This window comes from Copidosoma floridanum, unplaced genomic scaffold, assembly GCF_036245765.1.
Source record: "Copidosoma floridanum isolate Cflo_tuat_1 unplaced genomic scaffold, Cflo_Japanese_pri ptg000013l, whole genome shotgun sequence".
NCBI classification, from domain to species: Eukaryota; Metazoa; Arthropoda; class Insecta; order Hymenoptera; family Encyrtidae; genus Copidosoma; species Copidosoma floridanum.
The window spans coordinates 8195069-8208554 of record NW_028321890.1 but is presented as its reverse complement, the minus strand read 5'-3'; the positions used below and the strand labels follow the sequence as shown (position 1 = coordinate 8208554).

Genomic DNA, 13486 nt, shown 5'->3' with positions numbered 1-13486 from the left:
ACATTACAAGTTTTTTAAGTAATGTTTTACTTTTACTGTGTAGTGTGGCAAAAGATGCATGTTCAAAGTATGACAAAATATTATACATTACAGAATAAATATTGTCAAAGTTATGTAGTAGTGTATAAATTTGATTTTCTAAGCTACGAGTGTAAAGGACGCAACATTATCGAAGAAAATTATTCAACTCTACCAAAAATATCTACAATATTTTTATATCTAAACAAGTACTCTAAATCTTTTTAATTTATAACATGCAGTAGCTCATCTCCACGCCACGTACCGCCAGCACTACCGAATATTTACTACAGCCACTGTAAGCATATACGTATAGCTTGACTTGGCATAGAACGTACCTATATGTCTCTCCCCGCTCCTGGCACTTTACGTTATTAGACAAATTGCACTGGCTTTAAAAGTGGGTCAAAACTAATGTATAAAAGAACTTCAATTGAATTCCTATACTCCATTTTATCACATGATGATTAAGCAAGTTCTAGTCTTAAATTTTGTTCCATAAACGTTTCATATAATTTAGAATTTATAATATCGTATTTGTTGGCTAGTGTTTTAATATAGTTTATACAATCAAGTATTACTTTTCATTTTTATCGTCATAGTTGATAGAAATACCTAATTAAGTACTTATTCTACCTTAATCTTCCATTGAAGACATTGTATTCAATAATATTTTAACAAAATTAAACTTTTTTTTATTTTGACAGAAAACTTACAAGTCATTCACAAAAAAATAAAATATACATTATCATATTTGTCAGCAAATATATATAAACAACAATAATTTTCGCTTTTATAAATTGTAAGCTTTTCAAATATCGTATTTTAAAGTATCAAAAAATTTTTACGCAGCTCTTGGGCTTTCTCTTAATCCATACAACATTTTAACTCATTGAAGTATCTTATTAAAGCCATCATGGTAGCCTTCTGGCTCTTATACATACACTTTAGATTTTACCTTTTGATTCAAAAACGCTGTTACAACATTTATCTGTTTAATAAACTAACTACTTAAGTAACAATAAGAAAGTAAAATTGTTAGGGCTTGCATTTCAAAAACTGGTGAATAAATATCATCAATTAAATTATATTGTTGATAACCTCTAATAGTAAATCTAACCTAAAAAATTTCATAAGCCTTTTTAGTATAATCTCATTTCAAATCTAAAGCCATTTCATCATTTGGTTATTCTTACAAAACTTCGACTTTAATTTTCGTTTAAACAGTACAATCTTTATTAAATTTTTTATTCACTTTTCAGACTGATGACTATACATTGCGTCATTATGAAAAACAGGTGTCTGAGCATTTGTATAATTTACACAAATAATAAAACTTCATACAAAATTTCTGTCTCTCTATGAGGCTTTTTTTTTCTAGTTGACCGTTTTAAATTTAAAATTTTTATTTTCATCGTTTACGTTTGGACTTAAATCACCGTTTCGGTTTTTAACTTTGTTTTTTACTAAGACTTTTTTTTTATATGTCATCTTTTAACTGGAAACCAATACAATTGGTGCCATCTCTGATGATATCAATGTGTCTGGCTATTACTATCTTATTGTACATCAGGATCTTATAACCAACGTTTTCATAACCTAATAAAGTTCTTAAATCTGCTTTTTTGTTGCATTTTAAGTTTTTTTTTTTCTGGTATTCTCACAAAAACTCAACTTTCATAAGTTTATAAATTTTCAATACCTAGCTCTTTTCCAAAAAAAATTTTAAACAGTGTTTTATTCTTCTTAACAGCATTAGTAATAACTTTATTTTTAAATGTTTAACGCAATTAAATTTTCATTTTGATCAAAAATCTTAGAAATATTTTCCGCCGATCAGCTACTTTCACATTTATAATCTTTTTTAATTTCTCAGATTCATAAAATTATTGATTATTATTTATAACACGATCTGAACAACCGCTATCAAGTAATCATTCAACCCTATTAAGAAAGCTGTTTACTTTATCACGCAACTTATTAGGTCTTGCCTCGAATCCCACATTAAAACTTCTTTCATTACCATATTAGTTTTGATGCCCTTAATTATGTTGCTTCCAACCGCCTCCTTAATCATGTTAACTTGAACCTCTACCAGCTGTGCGACCTTGGCCTCGGGCCACCGCGATGTTACCACTGCTGTCGTTATTGTGGTTTACACCCACCTCGTTGCTGCTGCGCACCACCTTGCTCCCATTAATTTTTGGTTTCACACGTTCTTGTAAATAATGCCTTGATGTGTGCATATTTTTCATACTTGATACATGCTTCATCTCTTTTTCTTTTTGTTTTAAATGCACTGGAACTATTTTTTCTTTAATCTTCCTGTATTTTTAATTCAGAGATTTTTATTTTACTTTCTATACGTATTTAACTATTTGATCAGGTTTTCTTAATACATTTATAAAGTCACCAATGTAACCTTATGAACTTGGAAGCATTTTCATTACGTAGCTCGATTATTCTTCTTCAGTCACATTTGCCCCAGTTCATTTTAAATCATAAGTGAATATTTCAAGCTTAATAAAAAATACACTTCAATCTTCAAAGTCGCTAAACTTTAACTTTTCCAACTTGTTTTTCAAACAAATTGGTAGTGCAGTGAAATCCTTTACATATATACATTTTATGAAATCTCTTTATTATTTCGTATGCCGTTGCTTTATCCTTCCCGAATTGTAACTGATAATTCGAAATTCTACTATATATTTCATTGATTGCCTTTTAGCCCTTTTAGATCTACTCTTCTGCTTTAACTGCTCTAGTCATGGCTCTCGTTGCTACTACGACACATTTCTTTAACTTTAAAACCATCGTGATTCTCCTTTTTCAACACTCAAAATCTTCTTCTTTAAACACTGGAATTCTCACTTTATGCTCCATTTTGGCTTCTTTTTCTTTATTTAATTTTTCTTGACTATAAGAATCTTTCTCGCTATTTTTACGAGACTTTTTCTTAAATTTATTATTAGTCTTATACATGGAAATCAGAAAAGAGTAGTACCAACCACAGACTTGTCTACCAAGTTAAATATATTCACTGAGAAATAGTGGATCAACAGATGTGTACTCATTAATTTATTACCATGTTTATTTAACACTAATAACTTTGATGAGATTGAAGAATAAAATACACTCTCGTTGTACTAAGAGACCCAACAAGAGCGTGCGTTTGTGGCAACAGCCATATTTTATCTGCTCTAACTGTATCACTGTAAAGAGTACGTATACATATTTTCATGCACACATACTGTTTAAGCCGTACAATAGATGTCTCAAGTTAAATAAGTAACCTAAAATTACTTATATTCTTAATAGACATTTAAAACTTCTGACTGGTTGACAGTTTTTTCTTCATGATTTCTTGAGGGTCAGTGCATGAGCACACGATCAATAAGAGCTAATTAAAGAAAAAGAATGAAAACTTCAAAAATGTTGAGTAATTGTGAAAGCAACATTTTGTTGGTCTTAACGCAAAATTTGATAAGTTCAGTCTATATCAAATGACAATCGTCCCAGACTGTAGGTTGGCGTTAAGACCAAAGAAACATTGCTGGAACAAACATATGAAAATTTTTGAGTTTTAACTTGCCCTTATCAATAAGCTATTTCTGATCGTTTGCTTATACATTGACTTTCAAGATACCATGGAAACAACTGATAGCAGAACGATGTGTTCAACAACCAACATCAGTTTCTATTTAGTTTTTGGCTGTTATCTACACTTTTATTGCTTGTAGAGTAATTTTATGACTGCTTATGTTTATGCTTTCAAGTTTTCTATAAAATATTAATTTCTTTAAATTCATTATTTACTGATATATCACACTTATAGTAATAAAGGGCAAAAAATTTTTTCATGTTAAATACTTTTGATCGGCATAGAAAAAAAAAATTATGGTAATTCCAAAGTAACCGTAAAAAAATGTAAATGTAACGTTGCATAAAAAGAAACTATTAATAAAATTATCCACAAATTATTAGTATATTTTTTAATCAATTTCTTAAATTTATACTTTAAAGTGTCAAAACAAATTTAATTGTTTGCTTACAAGAATAATTGTGCTATTGTGTAGACACGGTCATAATTCGTAATTTTTTTTTTCTAATCTAGTAGGACATGGGCCAACACCAAAAAAAAGTTGTAACTGTACTAGAACCTAATATATACTCAAATCACTGATTCATTTTGTCAATTCAGTCTCAATAATGCATTGTTCTTTCTCTTTTTTTTTAATGATCCTATGAGTTATCGTGGTTAATTTTGCACATAAAACTTGCAACTTTTTTACTATATTAATTTAATATTTTATCCTATATATAATGACTCTACACAGCCAACATCTACAAAGAAGCAAATAAAACTTCGTACCAACCAGAGATCTGTTGACTCTGTTAGGCGTTTTGATTTTTTTTTTTTTTTTTTTTGTTTGGAGTGAAATTTTTTTATGGCATGTTCTGTTCGATAGTGTACAGAAAAAATTTGAGATATTAGTGCGAATTCAGTGCTTTCCTATGAAATCACGCCAAAAAAAAAGACTAATTACATATCCAATGCATAGGGTTAAATCTTGGTGAAAGAAAGGGCAAAAGTTCTTTAAAAGATAGCAAGCCAGTAACAGTAAAGTGGGGAGAAAAGTGACCTTCGTAAACTGTAACAATAAATGTACAACGTTGTACATTGTAGCATAATATTAGTCACAAAATTCAAAATCACTCAAAAGTAAAAAAAAATAATTTTAAAAAATAATTCAAGTAAGGTATTAAAAAGTCGTAATAAGGCTAAATCAACGCAACTGTGGTAGTAAGATAATTTTTAAGTCATTATTTAAAAAATAGTTGTCAATGTTATGTTACTCCAGACAAACACAAATTTTTTCCATATTTTAATTAGCTTGGACCTTGCAGAGTTATAATTAGTTCCTAAAATGGTAATTCATCATTATGATGACAAAACGTATGATTTGTTTTACAATAAATTAATGTTATGTTGTGTAATTAAATGCTTTAATAAAACATTTACAAGAATATATCTATGTATACATATATATTTCAAAAATCAATTTCATCGCTCAACAATCGGCAGTATCTTGCAAGCCAGCAGACAGCTGACGTAGGACAGTCAAAAACGAACTTCTATTTACATTGTCGACAAATGTTGTGGTACTGAAACCGAATCATTCGATTTATTTTTTTTATCATAAAATTAATAAGTTTCCTGTGTTCATTTAAAAGCTAGTCACCAACATAGTTCATGCTTATGAGGGTTAAAATGAGTTAACCTATAATATCAAACAAGTAAAAACACTTATTTTGACAGCCAACATCCTCTTCCAGAATAGGTCCTGGTTTCATAGTAGGATGAACAAACATTGTTAAACCAACAATTTCAGATGTTATTCGCAACACATCATTCAAAGGATCAATTTCAAGCAATTTCAGGTGCTGATTACCTGATGTAGTGTTCAAGAACAATTGCAGCTTATAAATTCGTCTTAATCAATTAAGAGCTAGGTAGATAAGAAACATCCAGAAAATTATGACATTTTTGTTATCTACAACACTGTATTCAAGTGTGTTTAAGTATAATAAGCTTTGAATTTTTTTTCTTCTTTTTTGGACAAACAGCAATAATCAGTAAACTGTTTAGTTTCGTGTACTTGCTTTAAAGATGAAAAGAAATTAAATCTGAATATTTAACATTAGGTTAAAAGGTACGCATTCAACTAAACAGACTAGACAATTCTTTAAGCCTTCTATAATAATAGTATCATTATTTTTAATTAATGACTGATTAATCATTGTCATTATTACTTCAAACGTTTTTTTTATTCCTTTACGTAGGCTTTGAATGACATTCGGGACATCTAGTTTAAACTACAAGTCTGGATTAGGTTTGTTTCAAGGATCAGTTTCATCGCAGTCACGTGGACTGCTAAGTATCTTGAAATAAAAGATGTCACCAGTCAAAGAATAACCATAATTTGTATACTCATCCTACTGAATCACAAATGAATAAAAAAAAAATAATATTACCTATAAATTTGTGCCACTTTTTTCTCCATAATCCTGCGTTAAAGTATTTTTCAGTGTCATACACTTAATTTTTTTTTTTTTTTTTTAAGAAAAGTGCAATGAAATAAAAGCTATTCTATTCCTTGTACTATTTTTTATACTTATTGGAAAGTAAAACTGAGAATTAGTTATAAGAATCACAGATATTATAAGTAGGCTCGCAGTAATCGACCAATTAATCTTTGCCATAACGACTGAAAAGGCTTATAGAGCTTGATATATGTACTGGCTTCAAATATGGTCCAAGATTTCTAGTCTCAACTGAAAGTAAGAACTAGGTTTATGTGGAGGATCAATTTCATCAGCGTCATATATTATACTAAGTACCTGGAGATGCAAAATGTTATCTGTCGAAGAATAATCAAAACTTTTAGAATCATTCTCATTTAAATATAGTATTATTTTTCATAGCTGTCAAAAAAACTATCTCTGTCATGACAATATAAAATGCTTATGTTTTTTCTTCACGCTGGCTTTGAATGTCTGGATTTAGTTTTTTCGGGGAATAAATTCTGTCGGACTGTCAGGGCCTGCTAAATATTCGGAGATGCAAGGTGTCAGCAAATAATGATGCTTCTGGATTTGATTTAGTAAATCAAGAGTTAAATGCTAAGTATAATAGATTCCTTAAATTTTTACATTTCTTTTACAGTTGTGCATGAAGTTTTATTTCAGTGGGATGTAATTAAAATTAACTTTTTTTAAAATTAAAAGTGTAACAAATAATAAGCTATTGACTTCACAGCACTAGCTTTCATATACAACAGCAATGAAGTCACAAAATTCTATATAAAATTTAAAATTATCGTAAGTGCAATAAGGTACGCTAGATAAGTTTTTGGGCTGTTTGTAAATGTACTATTATTCTTAATTATTGATTGATAATCTCTGATGTTAGTACTATTAGAGGTCAGTAAACTTTATCAAAGCGACAAAGAAAGATTGCTTAGCACCTAAAGATGCAAGTGACAATTGTTCTTATAATATTCTGGATACTGTTATCGTATTTTCTACAATAAGAGAATAAGGAACTTTTTAAATAAGATTATACCACTACCTTTAAACGGAATAAATGAAGTTACATTTCTCATAAAGTTCATCGGTTTTGAAACCATGAGGATGGTGAGTATGATTTTAAAATGTAATTCCAAAAACAGTAACGACATGTGACTGTGTTTTTTAAGTAATATTACTGTGAATATTATATTTAAGATTGTAGTCATTATTTGAGATGCAGTTTAAATACTAACAATTCTTTCTGTTCCTAGTTCACGTCATACATATGTATTGTCCAATTCTTTCTGAATCTTCACCACTTTTACCGTAACAACGTTCGTAAGCAAAACGCTTGCACGTAAGGCGCACGACAACACTCCTGAAACAATACATATACACCCCTGTCATGCCCTCAACATTTTCTAACAATACTTTTTGTACTTATTTACGTAATTATCAGGGTTATAGTCAAAACTCAGATAAATACTACGCCTTAGACCAACAATGTCATACGCAACAAATATTTTACAATTGAACGATTCTTTTGGTAAGGGTCAAGGTATATTATATCCGTGGTGTTGAAAACCAATATCACTTGCACCAGTTAAAAAAAAAAATTGTCTGAATTTTTAATCGAATTCTATTGTTGTTATCTCTTTATATGGGTCCTGACAAGCCGTTGTTTATTGGCCTCATGTACTATGTACAGCCACCAATGTGCGTTTGACAGAAAGGGTTAAAAAAAACTTTTTTCCTAAGATCCAATATCTCCTTGTGTCTTTAATATGTTGACTGGATGTACGATCAAAAATGAAGAAATCAATTCTGATGAGTACAATACAAACATTATTTGTGACACCACGAGCCAGAAGGTACGACATCACATTCACATCAGTTAGTTATTCCATTAGTTTTCATACTGTGCTGCAACGCTTCGTATTCTCGTCCAAAGACTCGCTTCTAGTTTTTATGGCTTACATAATGTGCAGATGTTGAATACCTTCTAATGGTATAGAAATCTACAGCATTTTTGAATTACCACATGTGAGCCATTAATCCAATAGAATATATATCTACAGGTACTTCCTTAACATTCTGTTTCTTACACGTTTTCTCTGACGTTATTCTGCAGCAATTGCAGCGATTCCGTTGGGAGTAACTGCTTTGGGAATCCTGTAAAAAAAATAAATATTTTTTGTTGTACGCGTTTCCTAACACTTAACTCGTTATATCATTATGCTATTGTCAAAAACTACAAATGCGCAATTATATTTTTGATTTAAACTATACATTAACTGATGCAAGACTACGTTTAATAGTAATACCATGAGATTGTAATGGTAAGGTACTAGCATCATTTTTATTTACCCTTAATCAATAACAAAACCTCTTTTTCCTTATTAACTGACAAAAAACCTTTTTTTTTTTATACCTAAAAAAGCATACATGTACTTATCGATCTCTAATTTTGTTTTACGTATCAAGTTAATGGTAAAAATATTTTAATACTCCTTACTCAGAACAAGCCAATCTAAGCATGAGTGATTTATTTTCCAGTTTTTGTGCTTTTTTTATCTTGGAACGTTTATTGCACCTTAAGTAGGATACATTTTTTTCTTACTTCATGCGCATTCAACTGAGGCAAACACAACGAGTCGCCAAGGCCTGGGCATCGCCCTGATGACATGCTTTACCAGGTACAAAAACAATCATTCCGCTCTATTTATAAATGTTACAAATTGTTGTCAAAAAAAAAAATTTTCGATTGATTGTACACGAAATTGTTACATACGTAGACCATGTCACCAAGATAAGCACCAGACTTCAAGGACTTGTAAAGTAGGGCCCCAGGGAATCCTTATGGTTTCCCTGACTGCATATTCACTAGGTACAAAGAAAACTTTTTTTACTAAGGGTGCAGTAAACGACCATACATAAAGAAAAAGGCACTAAGTAGGAAAGAGTGCATTAGTTACCATGGGAAAAAATATAATGATCGTGGCTAAATCGCGTACAGTTCGTTTATGTCGTTGTCTGAGTTGCGAAATACGTTTTTTTTGGGATTGCCGTAAAGTTTTGCTTTGTACCTTTGAGTTCTGATTCCCTTGGAGATTGACGACGCACAAAGATTAGACTTCTCAAAGCTCTTACGAGTACTATTTCCATCTTCAGTTTTAATAAAAAATTTATCGACAACCTCCCAGAATTTAGAGTTAGAAAAATCTTGTCAGAACGTGTGTTAGTTGCACCTAAAATTCGAAAATATTGTCATTTTTGAATGTGTACTATTGAAAAATGTATTTTATCTTACCTCTGCATAGGAATACTTTGATTCTTGTTAAATGTTTGGCTAATTACTTCGAAAGATAGTAGGTGATTTTTTTTCGTATGCTTTCTGAAGGTTATTATCATAATAGTCTATTGTTGGGAACAATTTAACATCAAAACTGTTGGTTTGGCTATCATCAACAATGTGTAGTTTTTCTTCAACCGAATAGTCTTCTAGTCATTTGACTACCTTATATATAAGCTGATACATTCTGTTTCTACATTGGTGTGCATAAAATGAAAAATGTATAAAATATTTCTGTAGTAGCAAGTAAAAAAAAGCAATATTCAAGGATATACGAAACAATATTTTGTATCCCGTAACTCTTATTTAACAGAATTTTACCGCATTTTTTTTGATTAATGACTGTCCTATTAGCACATGCAGAATAAAAACCAGAGGATACTATTCTGAAAAACTTTAACTTTGCTTCCTTTGAAAAAAATTATTTAGGCCTTATTGACAAAAGTATAAAGACGATAAAATCAGAGAAATAAAAAAAAAATTATTGAGTAACTGACAATTGAAAAGAGATATGATCTGGCTGATTTCTACTTCATGACACTAATTACAAGACAACAATGTATGTTTTTTTTTTTTATTACTATTACAATGTGAATTACACTGACTGTAGTACAAAGTTTTACAATATAATTTATAGCAATATTTATTTTTGTAGGACTGTCTCGTAATCAATTAATTTTTATGTATATACACATCTAAATGAAATTGTATTGGACTAAATAAAGATGACACTTTCGTTAGAAAAACCACCGGAATTGGAATTGGGAATCGGAATTAAGGAAATTATGTGTAGCAATCTCTTGATACTTCAAATTATTGTTACAATGTACAAGGATAGGTGAAGGGTGGTATTAATGTCAGTGACCCCACATTCGCAGTTTCTAAAACTTGCCACCTCATATTAATTTATATAGGTTATTGTTTATAGCTCTTGCACTGTACATATTTATAACTCTATTAAGTTTACTGTTTTTATGTGCTCATTAAGATACGGTTGTTAATTACTGCTTATTTATTAAAGATAGTGAATATTTGTGTTTCAGTAACTAAGTTTTAATTAGGTTAAATTTTTTACTGACACATTACATGCAAGATACCGTAATTCTATGAGAGCGTGAATTGCTGTGCTATTACGTATTTCCAACAACATTTTAGCCTATACTATAACGTAACCGTACGACATATAACTTTAAACTTGACTTACCATAAGGACTATTGTAATAAACTCTTGTACAGAACAGGGTAGATTTCTTCAGATATCCGTCTAATGTAAGATTTATGCGGTAGCCAAAAAAAAGAAAAACCGATTATATTCACCACTTTCTTCCTCCGTGTATCTCTCTCTCTCTCCCACTTTCTTTGCTTAGAAAATTTCGTGGAAGGTGTGACAAAACAATATGAAATAATTTGATTTCACGCAACAATAGCGAGTGAAGAAATGCTGCAGGAAAGTCAGATGTTTGCATTGTTTGCAACAAGGTTATTTCCTTATTGTAGGAGTAGGGATATCACTTTTTTCTCTAGTAATCGCATGAATAGAGGAACGCGTTTTTTAAGTGTTTTATCTTTCATGGGCAGCACAAAAAATTTGTGGTCATCTCATCGATGAAGTAGTTTAGTAACGACGTCATGCATTGCGGACATTAAGATGATTCTTAAAAAACCAGTATTTCTCATTATGTTTGCATGCAAGATAATTTTAAAATATTTGTATTTAATTGTAACCGCAATAATATAACATGGTTCAAGGCTTTTTTTACTCATATGCATAAATACGTTTTAATGAAGACCTACATACTTTATGTAGTCTTTTAGGTTAACGCTTACACTTTATTCTGACATAGTTCTGAATTCTAAAATCTCAGTTATAACGAAAATTCTAATAAAATAGTATTGATTTTTAACAACAAGTAGTACAGGTATATAAGCTGTAAAGAGATCGACACGTTGACGTAACAATTTACTTTGAACAAAGTAAAGAAGGTTCGTTTTCTTGAGCAACCCTCACAAAAACAAAGTTTTACTATTTCCACTGTACCATAATATACATACATTTGAAAATAGTGTAAAATTTTATACTTTTAAAATCTTCAAACTTTTATTGTTAGTGGCTGTTTGTATTTTTTTAAAGTGCCCTATAAAAACACTTGATGCTTTGTACCTTACATTTTTTATGCAATTAATATTATTAAATGAATAAAATGAAAAATTTTAAAATACTATTACATCAAACACAAACTAAAACAATTTTTTCTTCACCATTGTCATATTTGAAGGAAGAAGGTGCCACATTAAATTTTTCAAAAATACATATGAAAAAATCTTATAAAATAAGGATTTGGATTAGGAAGATATATAAAACGCCTATAACAAAAAAATACAATTAATAGTCAGGGTACTACAGTAATTAAAAGTGAAAGTGATTTCCACTTTAACTATTTAGATCTCGACAATTCGACAATTAAAAAAAAAAATATTTAAAATGACATCCTACAGTGTTATAACACAAAATCCAGAACATTAGTTTTCAGTGTAATGTAACTTTTTATTATTTTTTTGAGGGGGTGGAGAGAAAGCCGTTAAATATTTTGAAAAGTAGCGCTTGCAGAAAAAAATGTTAAATGCTAAACTTGTTCAAGTGATAATCTTGCAAAAGTGTAAGGATTATTTAAAGAATAGAAGAAAGTTTCAGTTGTTTAAATTCGCAGTAAAGACAAAAAAAATAAAATACATTTAAAAAATAGTAGGAAAAGTTCATAAAACAGAACAAAACTCCACGATGTTAAAGTATTTATTTATGCTTAACAAAGTTTTTCAAAGTCCAAAGACGAAAACGCATACTTTTTTACCATTTTTACCGCAATATAAGAAACAAAATGTTTACAATTTTTTTGCGGTAATGAAACACATTTTTTTCAAATTTATCAAAAAAATATCTACAATTTAAATAGTAATACACTGATTAATCACTATTTAACAGAAAGTCACAGAGTGTTAGTTAAGAAAAAATAGACTTCATACTATTTGCATCAAAATTTTGGTTATAATTTTTTCGCGTTAATTGAACGCATCTACTTGTTTCTTGTATAAAAAAATTTATAATTTAAGCGCTTTCAGACACATCAATAAATAGTTAGTGATAGGTTATAGTGTATTAACAACGAAAAAGCGTACATGTTTCACGAAAAAATGTACATTCTATCACTTTAATAGTAAATATTAGAAATTTAGAGTAGTCAGTCTAATCAATTATTGTTTGGTAAGAAATTATAGAGTGATTATGGCAAAAAATGGTATTTTTTAGATAATTTTGACGCTTGCTTATTAACAAATTGGTGTTAACGATTATTCTGCTGTTATTAAACGCATCTAGTCTTATTTATTTGTGTAAAAGATACACACTGATTAGTATTAAGCCTGTCAATTATTACTTGGAAAGAAGATCAAAAAAACTAAGCGCGAAAAAACGTACTTTGTTGTCATTTTTGACGCTTTTTATGGAAAATTCCAACGGTCTCTAAGGAATATCAGTCAATGAGCACAGTGACAAAAAAATTGACAGTCACGGCCCTTTATTCCAGCTATAATAATTTACGGTCATTTGCCACTTACTTGCCTCTTTAATAATTAATATTTCATTCAAGAATAACACAAGCCCTAATCACCTGTTAACCCGTGACGCTTCCTCACCACTTTATTATTAAATGAAAAAGTAATTAATAAATTTAGCACCAATCACTGGGTAATTCAGTGCACTTTTTGGCCAGGCTATAAGTCTATAAAAAATTAATTACTCCTGTGCACCATTCACTAGATAACCTAAAGCGCTTACTAATGATTTCATCAACCACAAGGCATTAAATAGTAACAAAACCACAAATTACCAGAACAGCTGGGGCACTTTCTCACAACTTAATTAATGGATGAAAAAACAATACATAACCTGAAAACCAATTACCAGGTGACTAAGGGCACTTACTGGCCACTTTATTAATTACAAAGCATTAAGTTATAATATAAAACAGTTACTACTTAGCCCGTAGC

General features: G+C 29.9%; 1 protein-coding gene across 1 annotated transcript in view; it reads left to right on the top strand.

The window, feature by feature from the left end:
* The window catches only part of kl-3 (dynein heavy chain 8, axonemal kl-3), a 1186420-nt gene that overhangs the window by 762570 nt on the left and 410364 nt on the right, over positions 1-13486 (top strand). The window lies entirely within an intron of this gene.